This window comes from Serinus canaria, chromosome 5 (assembly GCF_022539315.1).
Source record: "Serinus canaria isolate serCan28SL12 chromosome 5, serCan2020, whole genome shotgun sequence".
NCBI lineage: Eukaryota > Metazoa > Chordata > Aves > Passeriformes > Fringillidae > Serinus > Serinus canaria.
In genome coordinates this window covers 37,133,486-37,157,453 of record NC_066319.1, presented here as the reverse complement: position 1 = coordinate 37,157,453, position 23,968 = coordinate 37,133,486, and the positions used below count along the sequence as shown (strand labels likewise).

Sequence of the window (23,968 nt, the reverse complement as noted above, 5' to 3'; positions counted from 1 at the left end):
AAAAAGGATCAGTGGCCTTTAGGCACTCACCAACTCAGTAAATAAATGGGACTGTAGAAAAGATAGTGAGTTTTAAGAAGCGTTACTTTCTTGTCCTGTTCAGAGTGGAAGAGGATGTTTTAACTTGAGTGATGCTGAACCACTGCTCAAATACTGTATTGAATCTATTCTTCGTGTGTTTAAAAATGTAAAAAATGGAAAGCATTTCTTAAAACATTTATTTTATTGGTTACTTGGTTGTCAGTGAGACAAGTGCCCCTAGAAAAGAAGCCTAGGAGAGGCTAAGCAACACCATGGAGGGGTAATGCAAGGCTAACAGATCTAATAAGGAGTGAATAAAAATGAAGAAATGCATGCGCAGTTCAAAATGAGGAAATGAGCACTCTAGTAATCAGTACAGTGGAAGCTGTGACTGAATTGGAGTATATAAATAGGCTGCTATAAAAGGAAAACTGAATGGGTCATGAAAAGCTACTTCATAACCCTACTACCATGTGAGTAGAAAACACCATGTTGGAATGTTTTTTACTTTTTCCAGAGGTCCTGAAAGATCTCCTGAACAGTTGTCAGGACTGGTACTGGGTATGATCTGTGCCCTACACCTTGTTTTGGTAATATGGGAACTACAACTTTCATTGCAGTTGTTTCCCCTCTTCATGCTGAGTCTTCAAATACTTTTTTTGGGTGTTGATCTCAGATTAAAAAAATTTCAATAGACTGAAGCAGATCACCAGCATATTTAATGACATCTGTATCCTCTGACTGAAAATAGCATGTACGCATCTGGAGCTCATATGCAACAGAGGGTGCAAAAGGGAAGCTCCCTCTGTCTTTTTTAGACATCAGGAGAAACTCAAGAGGTGAGTTCAAGCTGCTGAAGTGTGTGATTTCCTCTCCTGCCCTTGATGGGTCCTCAGTTCAAACACTGACACGTTCACTGAGAAGAGGTGGTGGTAATTCAGTTGGGTTTTATCAAACTCATATTAAGAGATATATCTTCTCTGTCCTTTTAGAAGCCTCTTCTTAACTTCATAGGGCCAGACATCACAGGGCCATTCTTTGGGATGTTATGAGCTGCCTAACTCACCTACTGAAGAGCTAGAAACAACTAGTGTATCAAGAAGGTAGCAACTGTCTCTTTTCCAGCTGGCCCCTTTCAGTCCTGTTACACATTCCCACACACAAGGGCAGCAAAGGTAAATTGTGATGTAGTTTGTAAAACCTTGTGTGAAAAGGAGCAAATCAGTCCTCCCTGTGCAGGCTCAGAAGACCTCAGATGTCAGCTGAAATCCTCCCAAGGGTGTGTGTCTTGCTTCAACTAAGGTTTTGCTTGTTCACCTTGAGGAAGCTGCCAGAGTATATTCAGCATGTTGAGTCCTTGTTCTTAGTTCTGCTGCTGCTAAATTGCCTGGTGTTTGGCCAGTGATTGAACTTTTCCTTGGTGTCTACAGTGAAAATGAGAACAACAAATCCAAAATCAGAGCAAGGTTGTGAATTAATTGAATATGAATTGCTTTGAGATTGTCATATAAAAAATGTTAAACAGTGCAACTCTTCTTTGTAAAGTGACCTAATTTAAAAAACCTGGAAGGCAAAGATAATACCAGTACCTCTCTGAAATACTTTCTGGCTCTTTCCTTCACCTGACAGCATTGAAAAGGAAGCACAGATTAACCACAATACAGTGTTGAAAATGCATAAATAATTGTTTCCTAGAGCTGTGTTTTTACACTGCCCTTGCAGTTAGCTGGCCCCTGGTGTTGGGAGGAAGGGAGAGGGGAGTATCTGGCACCCAGATTTTTGGGCCTGCTTGCAGGGCAGCCCTGTGACAGCTGCTGGAGATGTCACGGTGGCTGCCACAAGCTGCCAGCCCTCGCTGCCCTGCAGAGCTCTGGGGCTGCACAGCTGGTGTGTGCTGCCACTGCCTGTGAAACACAGCTCTGTATGGCCTGACAGAGGTCCCAACCCCTGCTGCAGCAGCAGTACACTGTGGTCATGAACAATTTAAATCACAAAATTTCACTTTAGTAGGCCTGAATTAGAAAAAATTAATGAGGGAGATGAATATGTGCAGCACTTATAATAGCCAGGAGTTCCTATCACACATGGAAAGCAGCTCTGCTGTTCCTCATAGCATAACTTCCCATGCAGTACTCTGGTTTCTGCAGAAAGAGCCATCTGAAATTTGAATCCCTCAAGAACTAGAAGTAGTAGTAAAAGAAGTATTCTGAGTAGTAAAAGAAGAAACAAAAAAATACTCTGGATCCACTGTAGTAGCACAAAAAAATGTCAAGCTATAAGAATGAGAGATTCACTTTGCATGCAGGAAATGTTGCAAATATCTTTACTTCAGACTGTTTTCAAAAAATCACCAAATGCCTAGTGAGAACAGCCTGGCTCTCAAAGGAGTGTCATTCTCCATGTGCCTTTTTTCACAGTAAGCAATACTGGAAGGAGCTAATGGCCCATGCTTAGGAAAACTTGACAGTGGAGCAAGCTTAAAAAAAACCAAATCCAGCTCCTTCATTCCTCACCACCTGTATCCTCCTCTCTTCCCTAGGTTTCTCCTGTCTCTTGTCTCTTCTCAGCTGTCAGTGCCAGGACCAGCCCATGGTGCAGCAGGAGCTGTGCCTGAGTGTGGCTGCAGCCCGCACATTTTCACTGTTTCTGGAAGACAATAATAGAAAATGTGATTGGTAACTTCAGCTGAGCAGCTTCTTGGGTTCGCTGCAGGCTGGAGTAATGACAGAAGCATTTTTAAGGGATTGCTTTGTACTCTCCAGGAATTCCCGGTGGGGACTCCAGTGAAAAGAACGGACCCTGCTCCATCTCATCTCTGAGGCCTCACAACAGACTCAGGCTCTGGCTGCCCCCTGCCCACCCTTGGTAAAGCAGGAGTTGACATGCACAATGCCAGTACTCTGCCAGCATTTTAACAAATGGCCTCTCATGTGCCCTTGAGCTGTCACAAGCCCTCTGCAGTAGAAGGAGTTGTATTTGTAGAAATAAGTGGGAGACGAAGGCACTGCTGCTTTTCCAACAAATGCATGTTAAATGCTCCTGAAAATGTCTATACTTCCACTCATTTGTTATTTGAGAGCAGATTAATGTGGCACAGTGTTTTGGGGAAGGAAGAGAGATGGAACATCATGCTTAAGTGCACATGTTTTTTAAATTCAGCTTGTATATCTTAAAAAATTGACATGTTTGTGTCACCCTAGGGGTGAGTCTTTTCCAACAGGAACACAGTAGCAGGATGCCAGAAGGCTTAGTTAGAACTGATCACCTCCAGTGTAGCAGACGCAGGGCCTGCTACGGCTCCGTGGAGGGATGTTTAGAGATGGGTATTTGCTGAGTCATAGGAATTGTACCAGGAGTCCTCACTCTGGTCCTCCTTATCTCTCTGTGACCCCATAGGCTAGTTTCCCTAACCCTTACAATTGGTCAGTTTTCAATCCTCCCTAACCCTATAAAAGAGGCCGTCCGGGCCCATTTCCCTCAGAAGAGCAGCTTCAAGACCCTTCGCGAGACCCTTGAATAAACCATCGTGGAACGCTCTTGGCCTCCTTCTCCTCTCTCCTTTCGTCTGCCTTCCAGGAGCCACGGCCAGCCGCAGCCCCTACAGCAAGCTAAGAGCTGAAATCACAAAAGAGCTGACTTTCACTAAGAGCTGAAATCACTGAGCTTGCTAGGGGTCTCGGCTGTGCGGCAGTCTGGACTAGGGCACCCCAGTCTCCAGAGGGCTGAGGTGTTCGGCCTTGGGCCGCTTGCCTGGGGCGCTTACCCTGCGGGGAACCAGCTATCCGGCTGAGAAGCTAGCCCCTGTGGCTTCATTTATTTTACACTCCAGTATCCCTTGTAGCTTGTAATGTAGGAGTTCTCTCTGCAAACACATGCTGGAGTCATTCCCCATCTAAGGAAGAGATATTAAAATCCCAAACCCAGAAGTTCACTATTAGTTGTAAGTCTTTTGTACTAAGCATTTGCTCCCCCTCTTTTTTCTGCTGCTGACCTGTGTTATGTCCCAGCTCCTCCCACAGTTACGGTACTACTTTACCTGGAGACCCTGTCTTGGGGTTTTTTGCCTTCATGCTTCTCTGGATATTCCTGTCCTTCCACTTTGTGGGACAGGAGAAGAAAACAGTTTTCATTCTTCATCATAGGTCCAGGTTCTCCTGATCTGCCCCTGTCTCTGTGAAAGGGGCTGTGATGGCTTACTTTCCATCACCTGGCTCAAGCCCCACCAAACACCTGTGGGGCAGGTGGGGGAGAGGGAAGGTTCTGCATCTTTGCTCAGCTGTGCTTCTTGGGGTTTACCCAATCAGGGAAGGCAGCCAGCCAAAACTGTCAGCCTGAGCTGGAAATAGCAAGGATGGGCAAAGTTGGGAGGAGATTTCATGCCAAAATTTGCAGTACAATAATTTACCGGAGTTGCTAGCAGCCCCAACAGAAATCAGGCCCCAATTATCTGCAGTATTGTGTGAGCATATGTATTGTGTATGTTTGTGTATACATCCACCAACACAGTGAGACTCTACTTATCCTCAAGAGTCAGCTATGTACACAAAGGTAGAGAAAGGAAATAATATTTCCTGTCTTCTAGATGGGGCATTGAATTTTGTGTGGTTATTGTGATTGTGTAAATGAGGTAATTGCACACACATGGTCTGCTGTAGGATTGCTGAGTGCACTCTTCATGGTCAGTATTTTTAAGGACTTAAAATTGGGAGCATGAAAATACATAGCCCTTTAAATAAATAACCTCTATTTTAAAAATGACATTGAGAAGATAAGTAGTACACAATTTACTGCGGAGGGTGGTGGGGTGGTAAGGGAGGGAAACAGAACATCACTGATGGCTTCCTGGCAAAACAATTTGAGACACAAGCACCAAGCTGACACACAGATAAACATTTTAAGGGCATTGGTGTAATGAAGAATTTGGGTGGAGCTGCCTGCTTCCGACTGCTTGAACAAAGAAACTAACAAAGAAAAAATTACTAATTTTAATAGCTAAACAGAAAGTTAACAAAACATCAGGCTTAGCATATTAAAATGAGACTAAGCATGATGTTGCGGAAGCTAACTAGCTAAAATGAGACTAACTAGGGTTGGATGCTGAGGAACAGTATTCTCTACTAGAGATCACAGATGCCTACGTGTTTTCTTTCAGCCCTGTGTAAGGTGTACATGCTGAGAATGTAAGTAAACAAGTATATCAGCTTTGTAATTTTGAAAGCATTTTGAATAGTAAGTACATTTCAGTTAGGAGCTGTGGCAATTAGGGAAAACAATTATTTGAGCTCGTAAGCTCAAGTAATCTTGAACACTATGCTACATATATGCACTAGGCGTGTCACTCTGAGAGGTCTACACAGGAGCATCTCGGGCATTTCCACTGATTCTTTCCCACTTGTGTATGTTAGAAAGACTGAACCAGTGACTGGTAGGTCATTGTCAGCTCTTCATTTTTGCCAGGGCAATAACCCAAAAGGTCATCAGCAAAAAAATCCAAACCAGAGCCAGGCAATGGGGAGGTTGCCAAGCATTCAAGGATTTTATGGTCAAAACTGCCGCATGTGTGAGCACGACATGTGGTGTTGCAATACTGTGAGTCTGTGTTTCTTAATGCACTTACTGAAATTAGTAAGGACCACCACTGTCTATTTAAAATCTCTGTGTCATAGACTGACTCTCTACTTCAGTGTCATCATGGTGTCAGCCAAAAATTCTGAAGTGGCAGTAAGATTTGCTATGGAAGAATCCAAAATTTGTACAGCTTCTGGCCCCCTTTTGGTAAGGGGCTGATTGAGGAGTACAGTACATGTTGTTGGCCTGCCTTTATTTGTAATGACTCATATTTTGTACCTTATTCTTGTTTGTCTTTCAATGCCAAACAGAAATGACTATTTAGGTCAAGCTGCTGTGTGGTACTAATAGAAGCAGACATCAGTTTTGTCAATGGATTTCACAGCTATGCATTTTGCAGAATGACGTTCCCTCTCTAGGCTACTTCTGACATTTAGCTGTGATGGTGTTAATACCAGCTTCTAGTGCTACCTCTGCCATTTTACTTGCACATGTTCAGCTAGGGAATATAGCTGGGAAGTTACCTTTCAGCTATAGCTTTTTTTTTTTTTTTTCATGCAGACTCTGACTACAGTATCTTCTGCTCCCACATCCAGCTTTCAGGCCACTTCATGCTGCTGCTGCTTGGTCCCAGCTCTTCCCTTTTCAGCTCTTCCTATGCACTGGTGTTATCCAGCCTCTTGGACTGTCCGTGGCTGCTGCCAGCTTTGCTACGTTCTGCTTCTTTTACAGGGTTATTTCCTAACTCTGACTCCCCTGGCTCTTGCTTAATGCTTCCTGATGAGTGACAGCTTTGGAGAGGAGCCTCAGCTCATGCCCTGAGGTTTTCAGCCTGTGTTCTGGTCCATGCCTCGACTCAGATGCTGGTGTGTCTCTGCAGTGAGGTTTGCTGCGCTGCTGCCCTGGAACCAGTGCCTCGGGCATGCATGGAAATGGGTGCCAGAAGGCTGGTACCAGAAAATGGGGCTGCTGCAAGTCTCTCATCCCTTCCCATCAGGTAACAGAGTGAATTGAAGTATGTCTGCAGTACAAAGCTGACACAATTTGAGAGCCACCATGACCCATTAGATGGTCCATGGGAATTTTTAGATAAAATTAAAGAGGGGTGGGGTTGGTTTGGCTGCCTGCTGGTGTAACTCTGTGTGCGCAAGACTTCAGTGAATTTCCTCCAGTTCTCATCATCTGAGTATTGGATCTCCACCTGCAACTCTGAGCACTGAGATTTCTGAAGATGGATCTTTAAAGCAATTTATGCACAAATGCTCAGACCCTGAGCTACAGCCAAAGATATGGGCTGAGAGAGAAAGTACAAAAATGGATTTAAGGTACCTTTGAATTTCTGCATTATCTGTATTACTTTGCTTGCTCTGATTAAATAATACTTAACTTTGCAGAATAGCCAGACATGAGCTGGTTGGCAGTCCTGGGGTCTCTACTATTAGCTAATGTCTAGAGGGCTGAAAGTACTTCTTAAGGTTACTATTTTCTTCCTTTCCATCCTCAGATTTTTCTGCAGGTAAGAGGAACCCTAAAATCGCTTGATTTTAGTTCACATTGTGAGGGGGCTGTGCTAACAGGAACAGCATGACTGAGCTCAGCCTGATAATTAGGTCTGGTTTTACTTAGATAACAAGAAGGTTTCTGTGAAATTTCCAATCCCTTTCAAACTTACCCTCTTTTACAGTACATGTATGATATAAAATCCAACACTGCAATAATTTTCTCTTTCTGGTTTTGTGTCTTGTTTTTGTGTTTGGTTTTGTTCAGTGGGGTTTTCTTACCTGGCCAATTGTTTCACCCAAATTTTGCATGCAAAACAGTTGATGCCACCCATAACAGATGGATATTCTTACCACTTACTGCTGTGAGTTGATAGTCCTGCTCTGAATTAACAGAAGTTAGTTGCAGCACCCACATTTAATCATAACTGTGCATATGGTTTAGCTCTCACAGATAATAGGGATGAGTATTTAGTAGCTAGAAAGACATATTTTACTGAGACTTCGAAGCAGACCATTCAACCAGAGCTAATGGCCTTTCAGTAATAAAGATTTGTTTTATTTGACTGTCTTGTAGCTACAGTGATACGGTATCCAGACTTGGGATTATTCCTTCATCCTTCCTGCAAGTGGCTGCAAAGGGCATGGAGGGAGTGGAGAAGACAGAGTTGGTCAGAAACTAATTCTGTCCCCACCCCATGTAGGCCTTAATAGTAATGAAGGACCTTGGCAGAGAGGGGGAAGAGAGCAGACAAACATCCTGCATGTGTGGATGACGTTCCTGCTCACAGCCTACATTAACTGTCAGAGATATCTAGGCTCCAAAACAAGTATTTCCAGCTCATGGGGATGGACTCACCTTACTGCTGTGATCACAGCCCAGGAGAAACAAGGTGCAAACTTCTCAACATCACCAGAGCAGCCTGGTGGCTGTCTGGTGGGAAAAGCAGTCATACACATGCCCCAGAGAGGAGGTAAAGCCTCCAGACCCAGCAATGACCTGAGCCTAGAGCTAAGCCCTGTTTAGCACTGCACCACACCTGAGCTCTTTCCATCACTCCCAGACCTGAGCAGCCATCTGTCTGTTGCTGCAGCCATTGCGTTTGCTATGTCAAACTGAAGACTTCTCCCCATAAATTCCCACTTTGCTTCTGGCATGACATGGACTCTTTTCTCTCCCCTGCTTTGCAGAACCATCCCACCTCTCCCAGAAATGTTTCCTTTACTCTTCCTACAATGTTTTCAGAAATGTATATGAGCTATCCAATTACCTCACTCCTTGGTGAGGGAAGTTGGAGTACAGAGGTCAATAGACTGGGATCTCTTTCTGCTCAAACTGGTTCACCTGGATATTGGTTCCCAACCAGTCTTCCTGTGAGGTGGGGAAGGGGTAAGGCAAGAGGAAAAGTAGGAGAAATCAGGAGCAGGAGGGCTTGTTCTGAAAGAATTAGGGGAAAATTGCTCCAGGCAAGGAGTCTACATATCTGTCCCTGGGAGCTGGGCTGATGCACAGCTGATGGGCAGCCATCCCTTTCTCCTCTGTGTGTTCCCCGTTCCCAGGACAGTTTTAGGACACTGGGCATCCAGTCAAGAGGAAAAGGTAGATTAGGGGGAAGAGGAAGCAAGGAGCCAGTGGAGGACTGGAAGCACCTCACAAGTGTGTAGCATGAGGTATCAGTCAACACTTCTCCTTCCATGGGGAGTAGTTCTCTATAAAGTTCTGGTCTTCCACTGCTATGCTCATTGGCCAGAGAAGATCCTGAGCTGGAAGAGACCCATAAAAGCCACTGGATGGATGCACCTATTACCTGTTTTCCAGAGAAAGGCTTTCCAGACTGGCTATCAAGAGGGCTCTTTCCCATCTCCACTGCACAAAGACCCTGGTCTTTGAAGGAGCTCTCTCTGCAAAGCCAGGGCTCAGCCTAATACTTTTAACCACCCCTGCCAGTGGTTTTTTCAGAATCCATATTTATGACAATGTATACATTAGATCAGCTTGCTTAATTTGCATAGGTGCCAGACACAGAGATGCACGAAATTTGGCAGGTAAGCCCAGACGCAGAGGGTGTGAGTGTTGCAAGAGGGAGGAGACAGGGCCCTTGTTTGTGTTCCTGTGAGGATTGCTGCTGGCAGAGCAAAATGATTTAACTGGAAACCAAAAGGTTTCAGATCAAAGCTGTGAAAAGGCTTTAAAACACATTCTGCTTTCCTGCACTGCACCAGCACTCTCTTATTCTTTGCTTTAAGCAAAAACTTTGACTGTGGTCAAATTATTATGCGTGTGAAGAAGGTGCCACACGAGGCAGCTGCAGCAGGTTTTGGCAAATCAGCTAAGTGTGAGACATCCAGGTGGAACCTTGTCAGGCTTAGCAGTGATGGTTACACTTTGTCTGCCTGCCATCTCCCCCACCTCCCTGCCGGGGTCCTTGCCCTAGCACTGGCCAAAGCAGGGGCTTGCTGCCTCAGCCCTCACAGACCCTGTGGAGAAATTGCCCTTCTCAGCATCTGCTCGTCTCCCCTCTGCTGGGACAGACTGGGACAGGGCACAGCAGACATGGGGGAGCTAAAGCATTACAGATTGCTGCTGCTCAGTTCAGCACAGCCCATCTGTCAGGGCCTTTAAAACACATTCAGTCCCAATATGGAGGTTTCCAGTTCAAATCAAGCGGCTCTAGTTTGATGCTACTCAGTAGGATCTGCTCATAATCTCCAAAAACTTGGATAGGCACCTCTGCCAAATCTGGCCAAGCAGTTCAGTGCATTAGCATAAGCAGCTTGCTGCTCTTCCCTGCAGATTGGAGCAAGGTGGGTAACACACCTCATCCCTTCCTGTTCACAGCCCAGGGGTTTGTCTTCAGCCAATAACAATGGTGGGCTTGTGCAAAAACACCAAGCTGTGAATGAGAATTTCCCTCACAAATGCTCGAAGAAGGGGATCTCCCCTTCTTGAGGTATCATAGAGTTTTGCAGACCCTTTGCACTTGAATGAGAGGATGTATGTAGAGTTTAGGATGTCTTAAATTGTACACATTTTAGCTGATTCATCTTGAGTTTTCTAAGTAGAGACATGGCAGAAATTTGCTAAAAAGATGATTGAAATTTTGCCTGTTGGCAAAAGGCCAACTACAAGTAATTATATTGAAGGCACCCGTTGACAAGTGAGGTTACTTAAACCCTCTTTGATTTGATCACTCGTCTTTGGTAAGCAGAAGGCACATCATTGGACATTCTGCTGTCTGAGGATGACAGCAGATTGGGGATGTAGTTATCTGCCTTCACCTACTCCACTCTGAACACTCCCTCTCAGAGGCTGAGTGGGATGGCCAGAAAATAGGGAGGATGTGGTTTCTGAATTCTGAATCATTACAGTTTTCCCCCAATACTTTTATTTGTAGTAATTTAAAAATTCCAGCCTGGTAATTAGACTGTACTTGGTCTCAGGCTCTATGGGCCTTGACAATTGCTTCTTAAAATTCAGGACTAACCAGACTAATTGAATTAAAAATTTTAATTAAAAGTTCTCCTAAACTGATACTCAACTGCAGGTCAAACTGAGCAACAGCTTTTTAGAAGTCATTCTGTTACTTACACTTCTGTTTGCATTTCTTCCTGAGGAACTCTTTAAGTCCCACGCGAATTCTTTTTGTAAAACCTTGTAGTAGAGTCAGATTCAGACTGCACACTAGAAACAGATAACATGAATGGAAATATTCCAGCAATTTGATCTTTGCTATTTCAACCTGTGTTTGAATAGATGAGATCCCTTCCAGCCCTCTTTGTTCCATTCTTCATAATACCTAAGGGCACATGATGACTGTAAAGAGGTGGATGTCTTGCTTGCAAAGATTTATTTCTAACTGGTAAACCAGTTAATTACATGTCTAGTAAAAAAAAAAAAAAAATCAACCAAATCCAACTAACCAATGAAAAAACAACCCCAAAGAAATCTTTGTGAGGCCTCCAGAACTCTTAATATGTACCTCAGAATAGCTAACTTTATTTCTCTATTTTAGACCGTCAAGATATGATTAATATTTCTTCTCAGATCAGGCTAGAGCACTTGGAAGAGAAGTCTGGTACTTTTGTCAGTTTTTACCCAAGTCCTTTCTGGCTAGGTGCTTGGGTCTGGTTCAGCTGGTGCTTGGGTCACTTCTCTTCTGCAACTGGGTAAGAGCAAGTGAACAAAGCCTCAAGTGATGAGCAGTGGTTCCTGCAGGACCCCAAGAGGTGGCTTTTAGAGATCTCTCGGCAGCCTTCAGTTCTGCCTGGTGACAGGATTGTCTTGGTCCCTGATCAGCACAAAACAGGGATGCAGTGCATGCCACAGATATTCCCTATGAGAACTTGTGCTTACAGCCTGAACTTGTGCTGCCCTAAGCACCAACTCCAGTAGTATGTACAGGATTAGATATTGGTGTAGTACCTGACCCTCTATGTAGTTTCACACCAAACTCAAATTCATCCATACATTCAAGCTTCTCTTGATTTAATGATCACCCCTTCTAGTATTTTCTCAAGTTAGCTGACACCTATAAACCTGTTACTACTGTGATATTAACCTTTTTTCGGGCTTCTGTGCAGTTTATCTCTGGAATTCATCTTCAGGCTTTAGTCCACTCTTACCATGAAAGCTGAGCAATACTAAAATGCAGAAATCTGACCATCACAGTACATCACAAACTGCCTACACCTCATGGAAAACTCTGACAGATGCCTTACTTAGAAATGCTTTGGTTTAGGTGTGTCATTCTATTTGGTTTCCTTAATACGTTGCTATGAAAACAGGGTCGTGGTTTAGAATTTAATCTTCTCTCTATTCCTGACTTCAGTTGTAACCTCTGTCCACTTCAAAATTAGCTGGAACTTCATCTTTACAGCATACACCAGGTTTGAAAGAGATCTTTTAATCTTTTTTTTTTCCTATGAAGATCTGAAACCTAAGCAGAAAAATAATCAAAGTTTTCTCATCCTTTTAAATTATTCTTAGTGTGAATTGATTTTGTGGTATTGATTTTAGGAATACTATCTGTAACCAGTTATATTTTGTGCAATATATTAAATAGTAAAAACAATTGAGTGCATGCATTTATAAAAATAGAATAATTCATTTATACATATAACACGTGCCCTTATGCACACAGATGTAATCACAGAAATTCGGTTCAATCAATGTAGCTGCTGGTTACATTATTTAATTTATTTTTCTATTCTGTGTTGTCACTGGAAAAGATGATAATGACCTTGCAGTTGTCTTTTTCAGTGTAAAACAGCATATACATTTGAAACTTACTGGGAAAAAACACCCCATGAATTTCCATGCATAGCTGAAAAGCTGAGTAAGAAAACTAGTGAAAGATGCATTGCAGCATCACTCAGAATAAACCAGGCAGCACTTTAAAGTTCCATATTCACTACAGGAAGGTAGATTTAAATTCAATGTCACAATGCCATCACCTGCCCTAGCTGAAACAATGACTTGTTTTGTTTTAAGGCAGTTGCATTTAAGCTGTTAGAAAAAGAAGCCCAAAATAAGCAAGCTTTCCCTGGAAATTTTCTGCTTCTTCCTTGCTTCAAAAGGATGCAGGAAATGGCAGACATATACATACTTCAAGTCAAAGTCCAGGGCCTGATGAATAGGCTACCTGCCCTTTCCCAGGGAGACACAGCAGGGAGGGCTGGAGAGGGCTGGTGCAGGGATGAAGGGCTCCTTGGGGCTCTCCCTAGCTGAGGCAAGAGCTGCATTTATGCATAATAATTTCTGAACTGCATACTTTCCACTCTTTTATGAGTTGTCTGCTGTTGCTTAAGGGGTCACTTGCATGCTGGTTTTGGGATCCATTTACTTGTAGATCAGTTCAGAAAGAGGTGGTTCTATGGGTGTGAGCTATAGTGCTAAAAGCACCGTTAGCCTAGTATAACTGTGTTCACCCTACCAGAACAGGCAGTCACTTTATTAATATTCTTATGTTAAAACATTACAAAAAAATAAAGTATTCCTGAGAGCAAAGAGATCAGATGAATGAGCTATATTGCAAAAGCTGGTTGGTATACTTTAGTGTTTATAGTGCTAATGTTGGTACTTTAGAATAATCTGCATTGTAACTTAAAAATAAATTCATAAGTCTTTCAGTTTATTTCAGTTGTGATTATTTTGTCTTTGGCTCCCTTGTCAATGTGTGGCTGCTTAACAATAATTAAACTGCACCTTATGAAATGCATTCATCCAAGATGGTTTCTTAGAAATCTTAGCTTGCCATGAATTGCTTTAGTCCATTTGGTATTGCAGGCTGGGACTCATCTGCCTCACCATGGTAAAGAGAACAATTCAAGTAATTTCACTTGAGGTCTTGGTTAGTATTTGTTACCACCGTGAAATGATGTAAGAATTAAAGGATAACAGAAAACTCCCTCAAATCACATTTTCAAAAGCGTTTTCCAAAAGTGGCTATGTTAGTAGACTTTATTGTCACCAGAAAGCCTCTGGTAATCTTACAAAGCATCTGCAATGAATAATCTTCCCCTCCCCCATCCTTATTTGTTGCCAGAAACAGCTTATAAATGCTCAGTTGAAGACGGTGCCAAATTTTGCTTTTAGGCACACTTGTAAATAGAAAATATTTCCACTGGTTTGGGTAGAATTATTCCAGATTTATGCAGATGCAAGTGAAAGCCAAATCTTGCCTGGGTCTTCCCTCATGGATGCCACTTGGTGCCCTGATCAGCTCCAGAGCTGCTGCCTCTGGTGTCAGTGGAAGGCAAGTGCTTCAGCTGAATCTGCCCATAATTTGACAAATTATTATAAACAGATTTGAACAAATATTTCTTTACAAAACAAACTGGTCAGCAGGCTCCAGGCTTTAGTCTCCTGATGCATTTTACAGGAAATAATATCAAGTTAGCTATTATGAAACTACCCCCTCCTCACACACGCATAATTGCTTCCAGCTTGCTGATTATTACCCTTTCTTTAACTGATAGAGTGAGAAGAGAAATAAAAATATCTCCATACAGTAGGCCAAATCCTCATCTGGTATAAATCGACATAGCTCCATCAAAGTCAATAAAACCATCTTGATTTACACCAGTCAAAGAGCTGATGCACTATAATTTTTTTACTTGCATTTAAAAATAAAACCTTATGTGATTGTGTAACCAACATTACAACAGAAACCAGCATTTTCTTTTGTGAAGTTAAATGTGCCCTCCCTTTGACTTGCAAACATTTTCACTTAGATATCCCTTCTATAGCTTTTTTTTCTTTTGCCTTCTGGCAGAATGCTCCTACCGCCCTTGTGTCATGAGTGAGGTACAAACTGGACTGAAAGATAATCACACACAGAATAATAATGTCACAGAGTAATGAGGACAAAGAATGAAATGCTACCACTACTCTTTCACCCAAAAGAGGAAAGACAGATAAGCAAAGCACAAGATTAAAAAAAAAAAAATTATTTCTGACATTCTCTCTGATCACCATTCTCCAATTAACAAACGGATATTAACAGCACCAAGAAATTAGTAATCCTTACTCAGGAATGACAGTACTGTAAACTGCTATTATAGATAAAGTTTCTTAAATAATCTTTAAAATAATAATGAGACATTACAAGATTTACTGAGTCTGATAGAAACTATGTGCTTTCTCTGGACAAACATTCTAAAGTCTTTTTTCGGTGTTCTCTAGGGGCTGTGAAACACATGGTGATTTTTTTGGGAATACTCTTTGTCTCTTGGACTTCTCAAAAGCAAGGCAAGCTGTTCACAGCAAATCTTTTACATCCATTTCAGGGAGTTCTAAGCATTTCCGTGCAGTATATTGTCAAATAAAGGTCTGGTCTTTCCCAAAGCTTCATTTTTTTGGCTGATTGTTTTGATTGATGTCTATATTCAGAAATTAATGATAATTTCAACAACATCTTGAGAAATTGGAATGATTTCATTGTTAATGGTGACACAGTTTTCTACTGCTTCAGCAAAGACTTTTAAGAAAATGTACATTTATTAATTTTTGGTACTTAGCAGCCTCTAACAGCATGCTGGTAGTTTTATTAAAGTTAATGGTGATATTTGCAGGATTGCAGCCTTTAATTTCCAATTGCTTTTTTGAATACTGTAAAAAATTAAAGTGTAATAAAAAAATGCATTAGCATGAATTTCCAAATGTTTTCATTCAAAATGAAGTCAAGATTAAGCTTGCTTTTAAATACATATTCCATTGCTTTGAATAACATCTTGAAAATCATTCTATGATGTCTGGAATTCAGTTGCAAAGACTGAATTGGAATGCTGTCACACATTCTAGTCTCTGTTTTAATACATAGTTTTTGATTCGTAGACCAGTCCGAAACACATTCAGAATTGACTGGAAAAGTTTTTATAGTAAGACTTGAAAATTTGCATATCATACTTGGTGGATATCACTACACTACTTGTTTGGATTTGGAAAAGATTGCTTATGTCCATTACACTGTGAGGCCTTTAGCTTTGGGATCCTGCTTTCTCTGAAAGCATCACTTTAGACTGCCGCCTTTATTTGTGTTAAGGCTTTTCCACCTGGTCAAATGAATGAATGACTGAGATGCTGATGCAGAAAAATTAATTTCAGGTCTTTTATTACCCCTCTGTAAAATATGACTTAAAAACATGATCTCTGTAGAAGACAGGAGTTTCCCAAGTGCTCTACAAGCAAGTAATTATAGGCAGGCACTCTCCAAATCTCTGCAGAGGAAGTTAAAACAGAAATTGACAAACATTTTCCATTCAGTTGGCATTGAAAGAGTGGCCCTGATGTAAAGAAAGGTGGTGGTAGCTCTTGCCAGACAATTCTGTCACATGCAGGGTAGGCCAGCCTTGCATAACATGGGCAAGGAGTATCAAGGCCTGCTGGGGACAAACAAAAGTTGTTCAAAAAGTCAGGTCCTGTCCTCCCTGGTACTGATGGAGACAAAGAAGTTGCTACAAAATGAAGACGATGAATCAAAAATATTTTACTTAGCTAGAAAGTGCAGTCCTTCACAGGGCCACAGTTTAGGCTTGCAGACTCTCAGGATGTTTCTGGGGCTGTAGAAGCTTGGCTTTCAAGCTGCTGGTTCAGCTTGAAAGTAACCCAGAGCAGGCAAGAGGCTGCTCTCTACAAAGCTGGTCCCCTTTCCTACATAACAGTGGAGCAACAGTCTCATGCCAGTATGGGCACTTGCAAGGGCTGAGCTTTTCCTAGAAAAGTCACAGTTGTTCTTTGAGGAAGCTCTGTCAGCTGATACTGAGATCGATGATCTGGATGCTCTGTGCACAGGCCATTTGCCAGCAGGTTGAAGACCAGAGACCTGGTGCCCCATTTTGGGGAGACTTCAATCAGACTTCAGCTCTGATTGCTGAAAATTTGTCAAAGCAGGGTGCTTCCAATGACATGCTTCAAGCTCAGAACTTGCTTCAGCAGAAAATGCAAATGTAACCACTTCCAACTCAAGGTTCTTTCCTCCAAGCATAAATCACATGAAATAAGTCTAGGAGATTTAGGTAACATCTTAGACTGCTTTTATTTTATACACTATGGCAAAACTTTTCAACAAAGATTGAAAAAGAACACAGCACTGTCTTGCCTTAAGCATGCTGAAGCTTTGTGGCATCTTTAGACTGGATTCTTGGCTTTGGAGACTAGAGAAACCAGAAAGTGTACTGGAAGTGAAGTCAAAACAGCTTGTTACCCAACTTGCTTTTTCCACAAAGTATTGAAATATTAAGAACTCAGGCAAATAACGCTTGGATACCACTCTCTTTGTTTGTGTTCAGTTCCATTTGTTTGTCTGAAGCCAAACTGGGTGAATAATTTTGCATTCTTTATCTTAGCAGTCAATTGTGTGGTTCTGAAATTTGAGTAAGATAAGATCACAAACAAGTAAAAGCATGTGTAGGCTGAAAAATCAATATGTTTCAAAGTAACAGTTGAGAAACAAATTATTCCTGTACTAATAGGCTGAAAACTAGGTTTAGAGATTCTGCTAGAGCTGATAGTATTGCTAAGAGTAAAGCAGTTTAAAAGAAATTTGAGCTGCCTCCATAGTTATGTTAATCATGCCATCACCTAGAAATAAGGTGGCCAGAAGACTAAAAATGGTAACTGTAGCATTAGGCTTCTCAGTTTTTGCATAATAATCAGATCTTGACAACTGTAGTTCTTTTTAACTACTCATCCTGAGGTCTGCTCTTCCCATTTATCCTGAATTTTTTTAATATTTTACTTCAATTATTCAGAGTACTCTCTTGCTAAGATGTTCTTATTTTTCAGTTCAGGACTCAAGGTCATTGTCACCAAAGAGTGGCAGAATTCCTGCTAACTTAATCACATTCAGATCTATACCATGCCTAACATCAGAAAGCCATTAATAACTACCTTCTACCAACCCAAGTCTGTTCTCTGAGTGATGATACATCTCAAAGTAGTTTGCTGTAAATGAAATCTACATTTCTGTACTTAATTGTTACCTTCTAGGAGTCACTCTTTTGGTAACCTTTACACTCTGCTGAAGCAAAACACTCATCACCCTTGAGAAACACCTGAATAAGCCATACCTAATATACAGTTCAAGAATAATCAAAGGCAATAAGTGAAAACTGTAGGCTAGCAACAATATAAAGGTTCCCTTTGCCACCAGAATCTGCCTTTTCCAGCCTCTGCTTCATCTACAGCATTTAAAATGGTGTAGAATTCAAACACCTGCTCAAAAATAGAACCTCCAGTCTCTGTGTCTGGTACACAATTCACCAGGACAGGACTAAACATCACCTGTTTGTATTTCTAGCTAGATGCTGCAGTCTCCTGAGTGCTGACTTTTTCTACAAGCAAGCCATACATGTACTGTAAACATCCGTGTATTTATAACACAGACTCCCCCAAATTCTCATCACCTCAGCAAATGACTTACTTTTAAAAAAAGCTATACATGTAATAGCAGTCTCATCCTCTTTGAAGGTATTTGTTTGGATAACAGCATTTTTGAGAGAAAAGCTGTGTTGACAGGAGAAAGGACAGGCTGTTGAGTTACGAGCCTGTGGAATGATTGTGGTAGGGACGACTCAGCAGCAACAAGTAGAACTGTAAACGAAGATGGGTGTCAATTCAGTGCTTTGATGAAGCCAGACTGACTCAAGTGGCATGTTGAGGCAACCACACAGAGTCATATCTGCTTAGTTCTACATAAATGTATTAAAATTAAAAAAAAAAACAACCAACCAACCAACAAACAAACAAACAAACCTAGGAAAAAGCCCTCAGAAATCAGCAGAGCTACATCTTTCCAGTGTGGATCATACCAGCAGTGCTTAAGATGGAGTTTGGACTAGAGGCCTCAACATGTGAGAAGCTCCCAGTCCAGACTCTGATTTTTATGACATGGGGGAGAACTGCTGATTAAGGGATCTGTGTAACTTACAAAATCAAAATCCTCTCATGTGATGTTAAATGGCTGAGGAAAGAGTAGAAATGAAAGAAGACTGACCCATTTTTTAACCTGTTTTTAACAACGACCGTAAATAGTTCGATCTACATGCCCCTGAAGTTCCAAATTTATTTTCTTGGAAGATTTTCAACTTTTTTTTTCATTACTTGCTAATTACAGTGTAGCTTAGCATAATGAATGGCCACAGATATTCTAGAAGAAAAGCTGGCCACTGAGCATACGTATTTAAAGGAAAGATTATGACTGGATGGTGAGGAGCAGAAGTTGGAAGGGATCAGGTCTGGAAGCAAAGGTAAGGCCGGGGACAGCAAGTGGGAGTGGTACATACAGGACAAAAAATGTGTTGTGTGAAGAAGATGAAAACCCTTATAGTAGTGCTAGGAGCCTCACTCATACTGTGTGAGAAGCCACTGTCATTTCCAAGGGAGCCAGGCTTTCTAATCTGGAGAAGCTGGAATGAAATGTCCAATCTTACCAAACTTGGCAATTTCTGTTAGAATGTGGCCTGCTCCTGTTCTAGGAAGAGTTGTGGTGTTGTAAATTGATCCTATCACTTACAGGTTAGTAATTTCTAACTTTGTCTTTCCAGCACATTGACAACTGTTAACTCCATGACTGGGATCCTTCTGGACCAGTGACTGGAGCTCATTTAGATTCCAGAATGGGTATCCCAGCCCTTCTGAGGTCCCAGTGGTCCTTCAAGTCCCTCTTGCTTTTCTAATCCAAGCCAGGATGCACTGAAGCCCTCTCAATGTTTGCAGGGGCAGCAATCCACAGCCACATACCCTGGGGGAAGAGAGTGCACTGCTGGGGAGAGGCTGTGCATAGAGATAGGAAGAGGTACCTGTGGAAGGGAGAAGGGAGCCAGCACTGGGAAGAGCAGGACTCTTACTCTGCAGGCCTGCTGCCCAAGCCATTCAAAGGTTAGTTCTGCTGTAACAAACCCATTATCTACCTGATGGTAACAGCATCTAGCCCGTGCCATTGGTACCTGGGTTGGAGCTTTAGATGTAGTCCAATGAAACCCATCATGAAGTCCATACAATCAAATTGATGGCTAAAAACTCCTCTTCAGAGCTGTATTCAAAACAAAAAACACAACATGGCATTAACAAGATCCAAATGGAATTCATACCGAAATACAGACATGGTCTTTATTTTTTCTACCAAGTTTAATGTGGGCCTGGTTTGAAATGTACTACAATATGCATTACTTGTTATGAATAAGGAAACCATTTATGACAGAGTACCCAATGGCATCTGCCATTACAAGTGACTTAAAAGCATTCTTAAATACTATAAATATCCCAAGGAATTGTGAATTCTGTCTCCCACAAAAACTTTTTATAACATCAGAGCAAGCTAACTTTTGATGTACACTACTGCTGTGAAGCTGGATATGACAGTTCAATGCCAAACTGTGTTTCTGATTGATAAGGATGCAGCTAAAGTAACATTTACAATTGATTTTTTTCTCATGATCCAAACTATTCTGGAACTATACGTTCTAGGCAACTGTAACAAGTTCAGAGATAAAAGAAAACAAAACCAAAACCAAGCTGAAAATGGTGACATTAACAGAAATATTATAAATCTATTATTTTTGAAATTGAGTGATGAACAGCAAGGTGAAGTTCACCTTGTACTGATAACATCTATACACCACTTTCTTTGCAAAGTGTCAAAATAGAGAGTCCTCTGAATCATCTGGTGTATAATATTTTTCTTATCTTTTTCTGAAACAAGGTGCACATCAAGTGATAAGGAGATGGATCAAATTAGAAGGTGAATGTTGAAACTATGAAAAGAGTAATTTCAAACAGGTACCTGTGTTGCCTTTTAATTTTTTGGTTGCCATGTGTTCATCCCTGTTGCTACCTAACCTTCCAAAATAGGATACAGGGGAAGATCTTTCTTTGACCTAGGGTTTCATGCACCTGCAGAAAAGAGAACAGAATATGATCATTTGCACCAGTGAAGCAACTTTAACCAGGCCGAAATCAGCATCTTTCTCAGGTGTCTTTGATCGGCTCCCTTCTCAGTCAAACGTGGAAAGAGACAAGCCTGAGTCTGGAGAACATTAGCCATCGTTTCATTTTGCTAAGCGAGCCATACGAGTTTATGGTGTCTCCAGATAAGGGGTTTTATGTGTTACCTACTACACTTTAAATTATAATAATCCTATCCCTGCACTGTTCAGGCTGCTTACTGTACTGGCAACCAAACAGGTTTAGTTTGAGGGTGTGAAGTCCTCTTTTTCTCATAACTGGCATCACCTATCTCTTAGATGCACATTGAGTGTTCCTCCCACTGAACATCTGATTGTCATAAAAGGAAAAATAACATTTTCTTCCTGGCATAAAAGTTACATTAGAATGTTTGAATTAATTTGTCTATCAGGAGGATAACAGGGCAGTAGGAACTCTACCCCTTCATTTCAAGTTTTTCAAATAAACAGACGGTAAGAAATTTCTTCTTCTCAAACTCTGTGTTTGGTCCTCAGGTCCATTCACTGCCCCAAATGACTCTTTCTCTCTTTTCTTTCTTCTTCCTTCTCACACAGTGTAATACGCAGTCAGCCCCAGGATTTGTTGCTAGTTATAAAAGGGCAAAGGTTTTACATAACTCTAGGCAACAAGAACACAAAACCAAAATTTCCATCCCCTTGCTCTAGGCAACTGCTTGGAGGTTTTGTTCTGTTTTGTTTTGGGGCTGGTGGGGTTTTTTGATCCTAGAGGCAGTGTCTTTGCTCTTAATTCATTCACACCAACCTGGGAAAATCACATGTACTGCCTGGACTACTTCTTGCTCAGGCCTTCAGCTCAAGCCCTTGCTTTGGAGAGCGGCTTCCTCCATGTTTCCAGAGTAACCACTGTACAAAGACACATAGCTCTGAGCAGACTCCAGTTAGCCTGAAAGAAGAGACAGTAGGGCAGCCAGACGTATAAATCAAGTAGATGGCTGTCAACAGATTAAAACTTTTTGATATTGATTATTAACAATTTTCAACATTGTAAAATGTTGACACCTTTTCATTACTCTACAAATTGTCATTACTTTCTCATCAGACGGAAGCTTGAGAGCATGTTTGTATAAAACAAGCAACAGGAATTCTAAAATGATACCCTGGATGATTCACTAAAGACCAAGGAAAAGCAAACATGCCCAAACCCTATCAGCCGACATAAAATAGTTTCTTAATGCTTATTCTATCCTATCTCCAAAGATGAAGAATTAAAAAACACAAACAAAAACAATAAAACAAAACAAAGCAAAATGGAGCATAGGAGAAGAAAGATATGACAAACATTTTGTTTAATTATCTTGGAGTTTGTTTTGTTATTTAAAGAATTAATCAGCTGTTCTTAGCCCAGGGGGAGCATTCTAGTGGCAGAGCTACACTGCAGAGCAGGTCCTTGCTTCCCATGCCTTTTGTTTCTATGTTCTGGGAGTCAGAGTTCAGAAGCAGGGAAGAGTACCCTGTCTCAGCAGGCCTATGCCTGGCAGAGCTGTTTCTGGAGAAGTGAAAATACTTATGGCTGGGGCAGTTAAGCTGGCTCTAGACCTGTTTTGAGCTATTGGAGTAGTGCCAAGGACCTGGCTCAACTGATAGATTTTGTTTTCAAGTTGCATAAGCACAAACCTGCAAGACTTGATTAATTTTTTTTTATTTATTTATTTTTTTGTACAGTGGTGCAGTTCAGTTAGGATTATTTAAATAGCAACTACCATGGAACCCATATAACCACCTTTTATTTTACCTTAATTACATTCCCGGGTGCTGCATCTTTGCTTGTTGGCCTTTGTGTTCTGATCTTACAGCTGCTCCAGTGTTTTGACATACTGAGCACCACTGAATCTTTAAAGATTCTACCCATGTTCCTTCAGAAAAATTGTAGATCACAAGGGAAAATTTAGTATGATTGAACTTATGTGGGTAATATTTCATCCTTCTGAATACTTTTTCATCTTACTGTGGACTCTTCAATTTCTTTAGAAGTTCTAACATTTTCCCCCTTGTAGACAAAGTTCAAAGCTTTTCCCCTTGCAGATGTTTTGCAAAGGCTTTAAAACATACTCATCTGGAGCAAATAATTATCTCTTGAAATATATAGTTATTGATTGTCAAAGGAATTAATACATTACACCTAAGTGTAAGGGAAACAGCGTGTAAGTCAGCTGACAGAGATGGATTTTTATCTTCACTGCTACTGCAGTGAAGATAAAAAGGAGGTAAACATACTAGGACATATTTCAGATACTTCAAGGCAAATCTTCCTTTGGTGGCACAGGCATATACTCACAGTAGTCATCTGACACAGAATTAAGCAAAGTTCCTACACAAACCAAATCCAGACAAAAGGAAAAAGTAGCTTATGCACAAAGATTTCGCTGGCTCATCTAGACCCCTTTTTACTCCTACTTAACTAAATACCTTTAAAACTCTGTGTTAATGTGCTAATGTAGTGTTTACACCTTGTTTCTCAATGTGTCCACCTGACAGTTCTCAGCACAGCCACTTAAACTGATGCCAAAATAACTCTAGTTAAACTAGTTCATGGTCTGGTCTGCATGCAAAGCTTATGATACGTCTAAGAGGAGTAGGATTTAGGAGTAGAATGTGTTAAAAAAAATCAAGAAAGTTCTGTTCTGCATTCCCTAACACTGTGAAACCATAACAATTTACAGGAGCTTTTATGTTTCCCTAAATCCTTATGAACTGATAGTTTACAAAATAAAGAGAGAGAAGGGACAGACTTAATTTTAGAACAAAGGATGGTCACATGCACAAGGTCTATACACCATTGAAATATGAATCACTAGTAGATTCATTCTGGTTAACTGAAGAAACAAAGTCCAAATTATTCCCAGGAGCATTTTGTTGTTTGACCCCCACTGGAACTGATTACATTTTATGACTCTCAGCAGAAGGACCTCTTAATTTCCGTGAGGTTTTATATATGCCACGCAGCGATGCTCGCGCTGGACGCGATCCGGCTGGTGCGGGAGGAGCAGTCAGCCTGCAGCGCTGAACCCAGCGCTGTTTCTTACTCTGTCAGCTAAAGGGGTGGCCAAACCCAGCACCCATAACCCACAGGCTTCAAAGCTTTTACCTGGCTTGGAGCCAAGAGACACTTCCTACCCAATTTTGGCAAAGGCCATAAAGGTGGGGAGGGCCGTGGGCCTCCCTGGAGCAGGTGGTGACGTGCTCCATGGTGTGCTGGTGGTGCACGCCTGCCGTGCAGGGGCCAACAGCAGCCCCAGCGCTGCCCGGGCTCCCGACGTGCCGTGTGGGGACATGCTGGACAGACGGACGGACGTGTGGAGGAGGCTGAGGGGATGGATTTCCCGCGGCAGCCGCAGCGCCCAGCCTACCTCCTCAGGCAGCAGGCCTGGGCAGTGGTGGCCTCCAGCCCTGCACAC

The 23,968-nt window shown here is 41.7% G+C and overlaps 1 long non-coding RNA gene across 3 annotated transcripts; it reads right to left on the bottom strand.

Moving 5' to 3' along the window:
• Positions 1-124: 124 nt before the first annotated feature.
• On the bottom strand, positions 125-22,623 carry LOC127059733 (uncharacterized). Of its 3 annotated transcripts, XR_007777838.1 has the most exons (5): positions 21,316-22,623; positions 20,372-20,481; positions 19,536-19,621; positions 2,535-2,667; positions 125-1,445 (listed from the first exon to the last, which is right to left on the bottom strand). It is a non-coding gene; the product is annotated as an uncharacterized LOC127059733 (long non-coding RNA). The 3 variants fall into 3 exon arrangements; XR_007777836.1 differs by lacking the exon at positions 21,316-22,623 and having other exon boundaries at positions 20,372-20,807; XR_007777837.1 differs by lacking the exon at positions 21,316-22,623 and having other exon boundaries at positions 2,538-2,667; positions 20,372-20,807.
• Positions 22,624-23,968: the final 1,345 nt, after the last annotated feature.